This window comes from Montipora capricornis, chromosome 2 (assembly GCF_036669925.1).
Source record: "Montipora capricornis isolate CH-2021 chromosome 2, ASM3666992v2, whole genome shotgun sequence".
NCBI lineage: Eukaryota > Metazoa > Cnidaria > Anthozoa > Scleractinia > Acroporidae > Montipora > Montipora capricornis.
This window is the reverse complement of record NC_090884.1, coordinates 54,282,126-54,292,549: the sequence shown is the minus strand read 5'-3', so window position 1 is coordinate 54,292,549 and position 10,424 is coordinate 54,282,126. Positions and strand designations below refer to the sequence as shown.

The 10,424-nt window shown below is 36.7% G+C and overlaps 1 long non-coding RNA gene across 1 annotated transcript; it reads right to left on the bottom strand.

Annotated features, from left to right (window-relative positions):
* Positions 1-1,211: 1,211 nt before the first annotated feature.
* Positions 1,212-6,708, bottom strand: LOC138038120 (uncharacterized). The gene is made up of 3 exons (XR_011130188.1): positions 6,617-6,708; positions 6,169-6,529; positions 1,212-1,310 (listed from the first exon to the last, which is right to left on the bottom strand). It is a non-coding gene; the product is annotated as an uncharacterized lncRNA (long non-coding RNA).
* Between the last annotated feature and the right edge of the window lie 3,716 nt (positions 6,709-10,424).

Here is a 10,424-nt window from a genome sequence, read left to right as displayed (position 1 = left end):
AACTCTATCTGCCTTATAAACACGCCGCTTGAAGAAGAAACAAAAAGAAACGAGTTAGTGCTTGGGTAATCCTAGCACCAGGGTTACCCTCCCTCTTGTAAACAGGCCCTTAAAATGGTGCAATGCAGTCGATACCCTTCAGTGAATTGAAATAATTCTTGCCCTAAAGAGAGGCTTAGTAGCTAATTTGCACATTCGCAAAATAATAAACAGGTGCCATTTATGAGAATCATCTTACACCACACCCACGGAAATGCGAAATCATGCTTCCTTCTAGTGGCTAGGTGGCAGACCCATTGGCTGGGTTAATAAGAGAGCAAACTTCTAGGGGTAACAAATTTTACTCAAAGTTCCACTGGGGGCAACACACTTCCGACGTCAAGAAAACCGTCCTCAATAAACTGAATCTTCTCAAAGCCTCGAGATTTCTACCAACGAACTTGCTGACAGCCTTATATTTCAAATTAATCCTATCATCAATTACCTACTCACTCGTGGTTATAATGAACAACTTCAAAAACAATTTACAGCTTACCAAAAGACATGCCTTCTGAAACAGTGCTTTCGAAATCCGATTGCAACACCCTTTCAAGTAATTATATCAAGTGAAGCTATGATCTTCGCAGTTATGGACGCATTTTTTTGCCACTGAAGCCACTGACGTTGGGAGCTGGTCATTTGTCGGTTCTAATGTTCCAGTGAGGAATGAATTAACGATGAAATGATACATGAAATGGATCATATATGAACTGCGGATATGAAATCAAGTGAAGCTATGATCCTCGCAGTTATGAACTAATTTCTTTTGCAATTGCTTAAAGAAGCCTGAAAAGTTCAGGACTTCAACGGGGTTTGAACCCGTGACCTCGCGATACCGGTGCGACGGGTCTAATCAACTGAGCTATGAAGCCACTGATGTTAGTCAGCTGCTCATACTGCGAGGATCATAGCTTCACTTGATTTCATATCCGCAGTTTATATATGATCCATTTCATATATCATTTCATCCTGTAATTATAATTGTTATTAATTAAGTTGATGTGTAAGATCCGAAGCGACAGTGCTTAGCCTATCTCGGCTTGTCAAAGGTCATCAGAGCAGCTATTTCTTGCGTACAGAGGTACAACCTTGTGAACAAAAGGCACTTTTTAATTCCAACATCTGGAGCAATGCTACGACATTTTTCAATGATACGTGGCTGGCGAAAACAGGCACTTTTAAGAGTGAAGATGAGAAGAGATCCTCTCACTTATCTCGAGAATTAAAAGGAATTGTCTCTTATAGTCAGTCATCTTGAAAAATTCAGGTTGCTGCAATTATAGATACGAGAAAAACAAAATTCCTTAATAAAGTCGTCCAGATAAGCCGCAAGGATCACCCCTACCTTTCATCTATAAACCGCAATTCAAATATCTACATGTATTTTATTCAGACATTGAAATTGTTCAACTTTGGGAAAATAGAATAGGCTGCGTATCTTCATCCTATTTTTAACATAAGTAATTCAGTATTTTGTTGCAGAATATACGTATTTTCTTCCAATTAATTTGCCTCACTTTAATCTGTATTTTTCTTTAGCTCCACACGACCGCACAAGCTTTACGCTTCATCATCGTGTCTAAACTAAAGCTTTACGTTCAGAGATCTAGACTGTTGTCCCTTTCTATAACTGGTCAGAGTATTTGGAATACGATTCCTCCGAAACTAAGAGACTAAAGTAAACCTCTTTCAAACATTGCACATACTACTCCGGAAGATTTTTTGGAGACTGAGGAGGTTTATGTTGATAGAGTGCACCAGTTAATCTTTCTTTCCTTTCTTTATTTCTAGATTCAGATTATATTGACTTACTTTATTTTTGTAATAATTCACGTTTCCTTATTTTGTAATAGTTTCTTAATTTGAAATGTTTTTTCAATGCAGACGTTGTTGTTGTTGTTTATTATGCTTTCTTTGAGCCTTTTCTATTATGTTTTATTGTTTCCCACCTTGAACAGCTATGATAGTTGTGGGTAAAATATAGTAAATCTGTCTTATTATAATAAAATGTTGATTGTCTCACATGATTATTAAAGTTTAAGGACTGCTGAAAACGTCGTTTTGGATGAGTTATAAGCTGTCTTATTAGTCTTTTTCTATCTCAAATTCTGGATGGGTGTCCTTGTATAATAATAACTTTATTGAGATGTGAAAATGCTTTAGCATAAAATACTAATTGGTGACACAACGAATATTAAATAATATAAAGCATATACATTAGTTAACAATTTTAAAAAGACTATCTATAAACTTTTCTTAAATATCCTAATTATTAACTGACTAAAACTGCTATTAAAATGACTTTTAAAAACTGCTAAGCGGATAATTTAAAGAACTACATAAAAATAGTCCGACCCACAGGTCAGGTCATTCCAAATTGAAGATGAATTCAATTTTCTTGTACGATTCTTAAAACTACTCAAATTACATTCAGCCTTTACATTCTTAGGGAGTGTGCGCCATAAGGAAGGCCAAAAATACTTGATGGAATGCTTGTCGTACGTCATCATTGTGTTAAAACGTGGAATTACAAAGTCAGCATTTCTCAAACTATAGTCTCTATCATATTGCTTAAATAGATTTGCTATATAAATCGGACAGGTGCCCTGCTTAACTTTGAACATAAATATAGCTATGCCCTGAAGTCTACGATACATGAAGTTTACGATGTATGTATCTTTTCTTGAGATTGTGATTGATTTCAGAGAGTTAGATTAAGTTGCATGCCTTTTTCATCTATTTTTTCTTTAGTGCCACCGAACAGGTAATGATATCATAACAAATCATGGGGTCTTACGCGTTGGTATTTCTGACCAGTCTTATCTATGCTATTCATGAACATAATACAGCCAAAACGTACTGATCCAAAAATAATCGAATCTCGACAATTCCGAATTGTCGAGCAACAATTTTGACAGAGAAGCCTTCGTTGATGACATAAAAGAGAAACTTTTCCATCTTGCTTCTCTTTTGGATGACCCAAACTAGATGAGAGAAGTTTGGAAATCTCAATTTCGGGAAATTGCGAATAAACATGCCCCGATAAGGAAAAGAAAAGTGAAAGGTAAATCTTCACCGTGGATATCATCCGAACTGAGGCAGAAGATGAGAAAGCGTGATTTTCTAAAAAGGCAAGCAGTCAAGCAGAATTCTCATCAAATGTGGAATGATTATAAAAGGCGAGGAACGACTTAAAACACTAGTATTAGGGAAGCCAGGACTAACTTCTTTAATGAGAGCATTAAGAAGCATAGTGGTAATCTTAAAGAACTTAATAAATAGTTCCCTGGGACGCAATTGTAAAGTGACAGTTATAAATGAACTCGTTTATGACGGCAAAGATTTTACAGCAAAAGCAAAATATAGCTGAGCAAATGAATAACCACTTTTGTTCCCTTGGTAGTAAACTGCCATCTGGTATTCCAGACACTGCTTTTCAACCTGAGGACCTTTTAAATAGAACCGACTCAAATTTTTATTTTCGCCCTGTAAGTGAAGGGTACATTCACAGCCTGATCACTAAACTCAAACCCTCGGTAAGTTGCGGCCGGATTGGATAATATTTCTAGCAGACTTCTAAAGCTTTGTAGTCCATACATCTCAAATTCGATATGTGATATTATAAATCAAGTGTTGGAGACTGGAATATTTCCTGATGATTGGACTGAAGGCAAAAGTACATCCTATTTTTAAGTCCGATGAAAGAAATATTCCAAACAACTATAGACCGATTTCTATTCTACCTGCCATATCAAAGATTATAGAAAGGGTCATGCATACTCAGCTGTTAGAGTATTTCCAAGCAGGAAATCTTTTGACAGACTCAATCTGGATTCAGACCAAATCATTCAACCTGTACAGCTTTGATACGTGCAGTAAACCTTTCAGGCTTACCAATATGGATGCTGGTAAACTTAATGGTAGTGTCTTTACAGATTTAAAGAAAGCCTTTACACTCTAAACCATACCATCTTACTACGTGAACTCTCTCGTTACGGTGTCAATAGCAATGCTCTTCATTTGCTTGAATCATATTTGATTGATAGAACACAAAGATCTTAAGTAAACAGTGGAGTCTTATCCACAGGACAAGATGTATTATATGGCATTCCCCAGGGTTCTATACTTTTGGGCCATTTTTGTTAATAATTTATGTAAATGATCATCCCAGGTTAGCATTTCATCAATATGAACCCCTATAACTTAGAGGGTTTATGTTCAATTGGCCAATCATCCATCTTTAAATTCGTGAATTTAGCTTTTGTCAAGTTTTGCCGAGAATCAATAGTCATATAATTAGTTTTGGAGATATTGCAACTTAATTTGTTTGTCTGACAATGCAATATTGAATGTTTATTTAATATGTTTATTTATGTTCCCTTTTTCGTCGGAGTTGTTCTATTATCCGTTAAGTTCTTATAGCTTAGGCACAAAAAATGAATGCAGCGTCGGTTGTCGTAGGGAGCTCCTGAAGATTCTTTCTGCTAATGCCTGAAATTCGAGTTATCGGGGTAAATTTTGATCAAGGGAAACGAAATTTAGCTCCAGTTAGCGGGGTTTTCGAGTTATCCGAGTTCGAGTGAACCGAGTCAAAATGACTGAAAAGTTGGGTCAAATCCAAGGGAATTGAGACTCATTTCGAGTTAGCGGGGGAGTTCGAGTTACCGGGTTCTACTGTATATCTTCATGAACCATAGTTATACGTATCATCGGCAAACATACCAGGTGTTGTATGTTGTAGATATTTTGGGAAATCAAAACATATTTCATCTAAAGTCTCGAATGGCTTGCGAATGTTGTATTTAGCCAGAAAACTAACTGACAATCAAGACTTTTAAGACAATTTACTTTTCACTAGTACAACCTTATTTTGATTATTGTGATGTTGTCTGGAGTGACGGCTCCAAAACACGTGCTGACAAATTACGAAAGTTACAAAATAGAGCAGCACGGATTATTATTAGGGCTGATTACTCTATTTGATTCGATCATCAGAAGTGCTAAATTCTCTAGAGTGGTCTAACTTAGAACAAAGAGAGAAAAGGCACTTGTTAATTACTTTGTTTAAAGTATTCAATAATAATTAATTCGACGTATCTTCAGGAGTATTTTCATAGAACCTCAGAAGTTCACAAATTATAACTTGAGGGGTTCGAACTACGACTTCCAATTACCGCTACCTAAAACGAATTTTCTTAAATGTTCTCTTATCCAGGTACAAATGCTTGGAACCAACTGTCAAATCAAATACGTGCGATAAGGATCTTGCAAGCTTTAACACGTGCGATATCCTAGGACACATTTTACACCGCTACGGCACATTTTTACATGGCTCGTTTCGTATTATTATATAATAAATTATGATTGTTACTAATTATTACTATTGTTTAAATTTCCTTGACATAAATAAAATAATATTTAGCGCTAAGTTATACCTAGTTCATTAGTCGTTTTAACATTTATATCTTGTAATTCTTGTAATTTTTGGCATTTATATTTTGTAATTCTTACACGGCATGTCTGAAAACCAGCTTGCTGAGCATTTACCGTGTTTTAAATAAAGTTGATTGATTTATATGAGCAAATATCCAATGTCCACTGCAGTCCGACATTAAATTCCCCCCCTCCCTGTGCATCTAGACGTTTTCAGTCCAAGCAATGACGAATTAACTCGTCTGGTGACGTATACCGAGAAAATGATTTTGTATTTTGTATTTTGTTTTCACATGTTTTTAAATTCATTCCTTGTTATTTAACAACACATGAAAAAGCTGGATCAACTTGGTCTCCCATCAGTTAGGTTGGGATACAGCAGAAGCTACATCGACTACAGTCAGTCCCACGGCCATCAACCTTAGCTTCAGTTGTTCTGAGCCTGCAATATTGTGTTCACTACTTTACGCGCATGCACTTATTACATGTCATTACATCATCACTCAGGGAAAATAGTAACCAAATTATTTTTAAGTTCTAATTCACTTCGTTGCAACGAAAGTACATTTTAAAATACACTTTGTTTCCTATTAATTAGACAACAAAATACAATACATTTACTATAGATACTCTTGGAGGGTAGCACGAGAAATCGAAGTATCACTTTACAGATTAAAGCAAGTTACTGAGACTTACCACGAAAAATCAGATCATCAGAGACAGGCGTGAGCGGACCTTTTTCCGTTTCTCATCGACACGTTTGAAGTCTTTTGCCCGCTTTCTTTCCTTGCTGGCCGCTTCTGTTGCCTGTTGTTCGTGGACGCAAACTCCGACGTTATGATTCGTATTCTTCGACGATCTTTGCTTCCGCTTGTGGATGAGCTTTTTTGTCCTCAGTAAGGAGAGAGGTTGTGCTGCTGCTGCTGTTGGTTTCTTCAGTTCGATGCTTGTATATGTTGTCGACCTCTGCGTTGAGCTTAAATTGCTTTTGGGTTCCTTTGTATTTTAGTTGGACCGTGTCGGTGTCGAGCGCCTGTTTTGCCTGGAGTTTCTTTCCCTGAGGATCAAGTTGAGTTGACATTAATACTTGAAAAGCCAAAAACTTGCTGAACCACCCCATGGTTTTCAGAAGTCGCAAACTCACCGCGTCATCTTCTTGTGTCGGCTATTCATTCGTCTTCCTCATCACCAACGGATTCGAAATAAGCTTTAAACAACTCAACGCATAACTCGTAGACTACTTTGCGATAGAGAAAATGAATGTTCTGCAAAACTCCTTATAAATAGGCAATTACCTATAGGTGGTTTGCAAATAATCTCTAGAGACACAAATAACAATGTTGCAATGAAGAATTGCTGGTAGACGAACAAAAGGAGCTAATGAGAAAACTTTTCTTTTTGTCCACCAACATCGCGGCGATGACGTAACGTGAAAACCACCTATACGCAATTCCGAGGGGAACAGCCTTAATTAATCATGTAAATTCAGTGGGCGCACTTGAGAGAAACACAGTGTAACACTCTAGTGTCAACTCACTGGTGTTGAATCCCTAGGGGAACACTGAACAATAGAACTTGATTTAACGCTAGACTGAGTGTTAAAGCCGCAACCATTATCCTTTTTCTCAATACCTTTCATACCAATAGAAATACATACATTATTCGATCACAGTGAGGGACAACAGCCCTTTTGCGCGATAACGTCTGGCTATCTAATTTCATCACCAAGACTCGACTTCTAAATTTTAACCTGAGCTAAATGCCAAAGGAGCAAACTTGTAAAGAAAACTCACCTGTGGACAGTATTCCATGTCCAGATAATAAGAATAAGTTTGTGCAAACGAGGCTTGCTGGTAAATTTTGAGGATATTTCGTTATCATGCGTAAGGCCTGTCACCCACAAATTATTGGATTGTAACGAAAGACAAATTATTGGAGGCGGGTAATGAGAATAACAATTGTCGTCCATTACAAACCAAACATTACAAACAATTATTGGTTTGCATCCAAGTGATGAGACGGTCATGTTGGTGTACAAAGCAATAGAAAATGGCCCCACAAGTTTTGCATAAGAAAAGAGTCAAATTCCCAAGAGACATTTTACTGCACTGTTCTGTACATGTTTTTCAGATTTTTGTGACGTCAGCGTGACCAAATCTGTGAAATTAACTGCTAATTTTCTCACGTTCCCTTCGGTAAATTTCTTTGAAAATTGGCTCAGTTCCAACCACATGCAGTTCCTATCAAATAAGCAATATTTGTTAAAATCTGTTAGAGCTAATCAAATATATTTAGAAAAATGACAAATTACAGAATATTGGCAAAACCGTGACTTTTTACCACTTCAAAATGTCAGGCAATATCATTTCCATAATGTTGCAAAGAATTAAAAAAAACTGACGGAAACAGCCAAAAATAGGAATACATACATCTACCTGATGTTGCCATGGTAACAGCCTTAATCTAAAAATTGACACCCAAAGAATAAACCTTATTATATGGTCTTAAATCGGTACCCATACTGGTAAATCTCTACAGGGAAAATTTTAAGAGAAATTAACTGAGTTTCCTTTTGTAACTCGTGCCCTGTAGTGAGGGTATTAGCAAATACTCTGGGGAACCACCTTGATTAATTAAATCTATTTCAATGCATACCAATCAAGACAATATGCAACTCATAAATACTTGATGGGCGATCAGTATCCATTATATGATAAAAGGTGTTTATAAAAACGTTGAAACTGATCTAGATAAAAAATTATTAAAAACTGAATTTTCGACTGTAACTGCGGTCTTCATCGGAGTGACTAAAATATGCTGTTCGAGAGTAATATGCTAAAAACTAAAATAAGAAGTTTCTTTATCCCCTAGGGCTTCAATAATGTCTTATAGACAGAAGGGAATGGCTTACGCTCGTTCACCGCATTTTTGTCTATTGTGGAGTGCCATGATTCCAAAAAGATTCTTTTGTGTCAATTATTGACATTCTTTTCTAGAATTTCCACATAGCCAGTGTCAATGTCATGGAAACAACAAGTCATTAAAAATTAATGGTTATACAGATAAATTCATTGAGAAATGTCGGGCCCCCAGACCACCGGCTGCAATCCAGATACAGGATACAGATACGCGGCCAAAAACTCTTGCTACCTTGCCATACGTAAAGGGCGTTTCAGAACAAGTCAGAAATGTGCTTAACAAAGCGAACATAAAAACTGCTTTCAAGCCTATAAAAACAGTCGCCTATTATTTTAGGAAACCAAAGAATCGCCCAAAAGAAACGAAAACAAAAGGCATTGTCTACAAGGATAAATGCCGATCGTGTGATTTCACATACATTGGGGAAACAAAGAGATCATGGATTCACGTGGCGGGGAGCATAAATCAGGAACGAATAATAACAAAGAGTCGGCAATAACAGATCACGCCACTGGCTATGTGGAAATTCTAGAAAATAATGTCAATAATTGGCACAAAAGAATCTTTTTGGAATCATGGCACTCCACAATAGACAAAAATGCGGTGAACGAGCGGAAGCCATTCCCTTCTGTCTATAAGACATTATTGAAGCCCTAGGGGATAAAGAAACTTCTTATTTTAGTTTTTAGCATATTACTCTCGAACAGCATATTTAAGTCACTCTGATGAAGACCGCAGTGCAGTCGAAAATTCAGTTTTTAATAATTTTTATCTCGATCAGTTTCAACGTTTTTATAAACACCTTTTATCAAATATGCAACTGTATTCTCTTGTATTTTCATCTTCTAGAATATTTCCTAAAGGCCATGGAGTAACTTTGAGTAAATAGCAAATAAAAATCGCTCGTGTATTTCATGCATGAAAGATATTTTATTTATCCCATATACTCAAAATTACTCCACGGATATTGTGTCCTTAACAACTTACAACCTATTTATGCAATCGTCAATGACCAATCAGAAACGCGATGATCTTTTGATTATATAATAAACAAATAAATAAATAAATATTGCATGTATGTATAGGTAAAATATGAAGTTCAGGACTTGAGGAACTGGCCGCTTAATACAGGATCACTAAAAAATACTGACTGGGCGTGATCTGATGTCAATTTTAAAGGCGCATCATACAAAAAGACATCATGCAAGGTAACACTAGGACAATCAACCCTCTTTCGAGCGATTAATACTTTAAACAGAATTGCCACTTTGTTAACGGTGTAATATGTGTAACATTTTTTAAAGCATCGAAGTGAGTTAACAGAGGAGAAGGTACGTTATGGCTTGGAAATCCCAGGCGATTCATTCTCCATCACATGACTGAAAAACAAGCTAAGGAAGAGGAATTTCGAGCTAAAGAATGACGTATATTCAAAACGGGCATTTTTTCTTCTTTCGTGATTTTGTACGGCGGTCACTTCAGAACATTGCTGACATCTGGAAAACGTTAACGATACTAAGCGGCCGATTAACAGCTTACAGTAGCTTTGTATGTGTTATTTCTTTGAAGTGAGCAGGGATCGCATTTTAAACACAATAAAATACTGCATAAAATGACGTGTGGCTTGGTTTCTGTTCAAAGGTGGCCGCTTAATACAGGTAAAAATAACAAAGAAAGACAAACATAGGACTGCTACAGGGTGGCCGCGGCCTCTTAATAGAAGTGGTCGCCTAATACAGGTAACAAATACAGCGTTTATATGGGCAAAAAATCGGAACTTATAGGCCCGACGCCGTCGGAGCGCAATTCTTGCGTGTATTTTGACAGCAGATGAAAGACTGATTCATGGAAATGAAAGTCGGTCCGATTCACAAAATCTGTTGCACTGCAACAGATTTTTTGAAGTCGGGCCGACACTCCGAGAGAAACCGCCATGTCAATCAAAGGATATGCGAGTGAGTAATGCGCATAAATACTTAAAAAATAAAATGTTCAAAATGGCGGATACTAAAAGAACAAAGGAAAGATCTTTT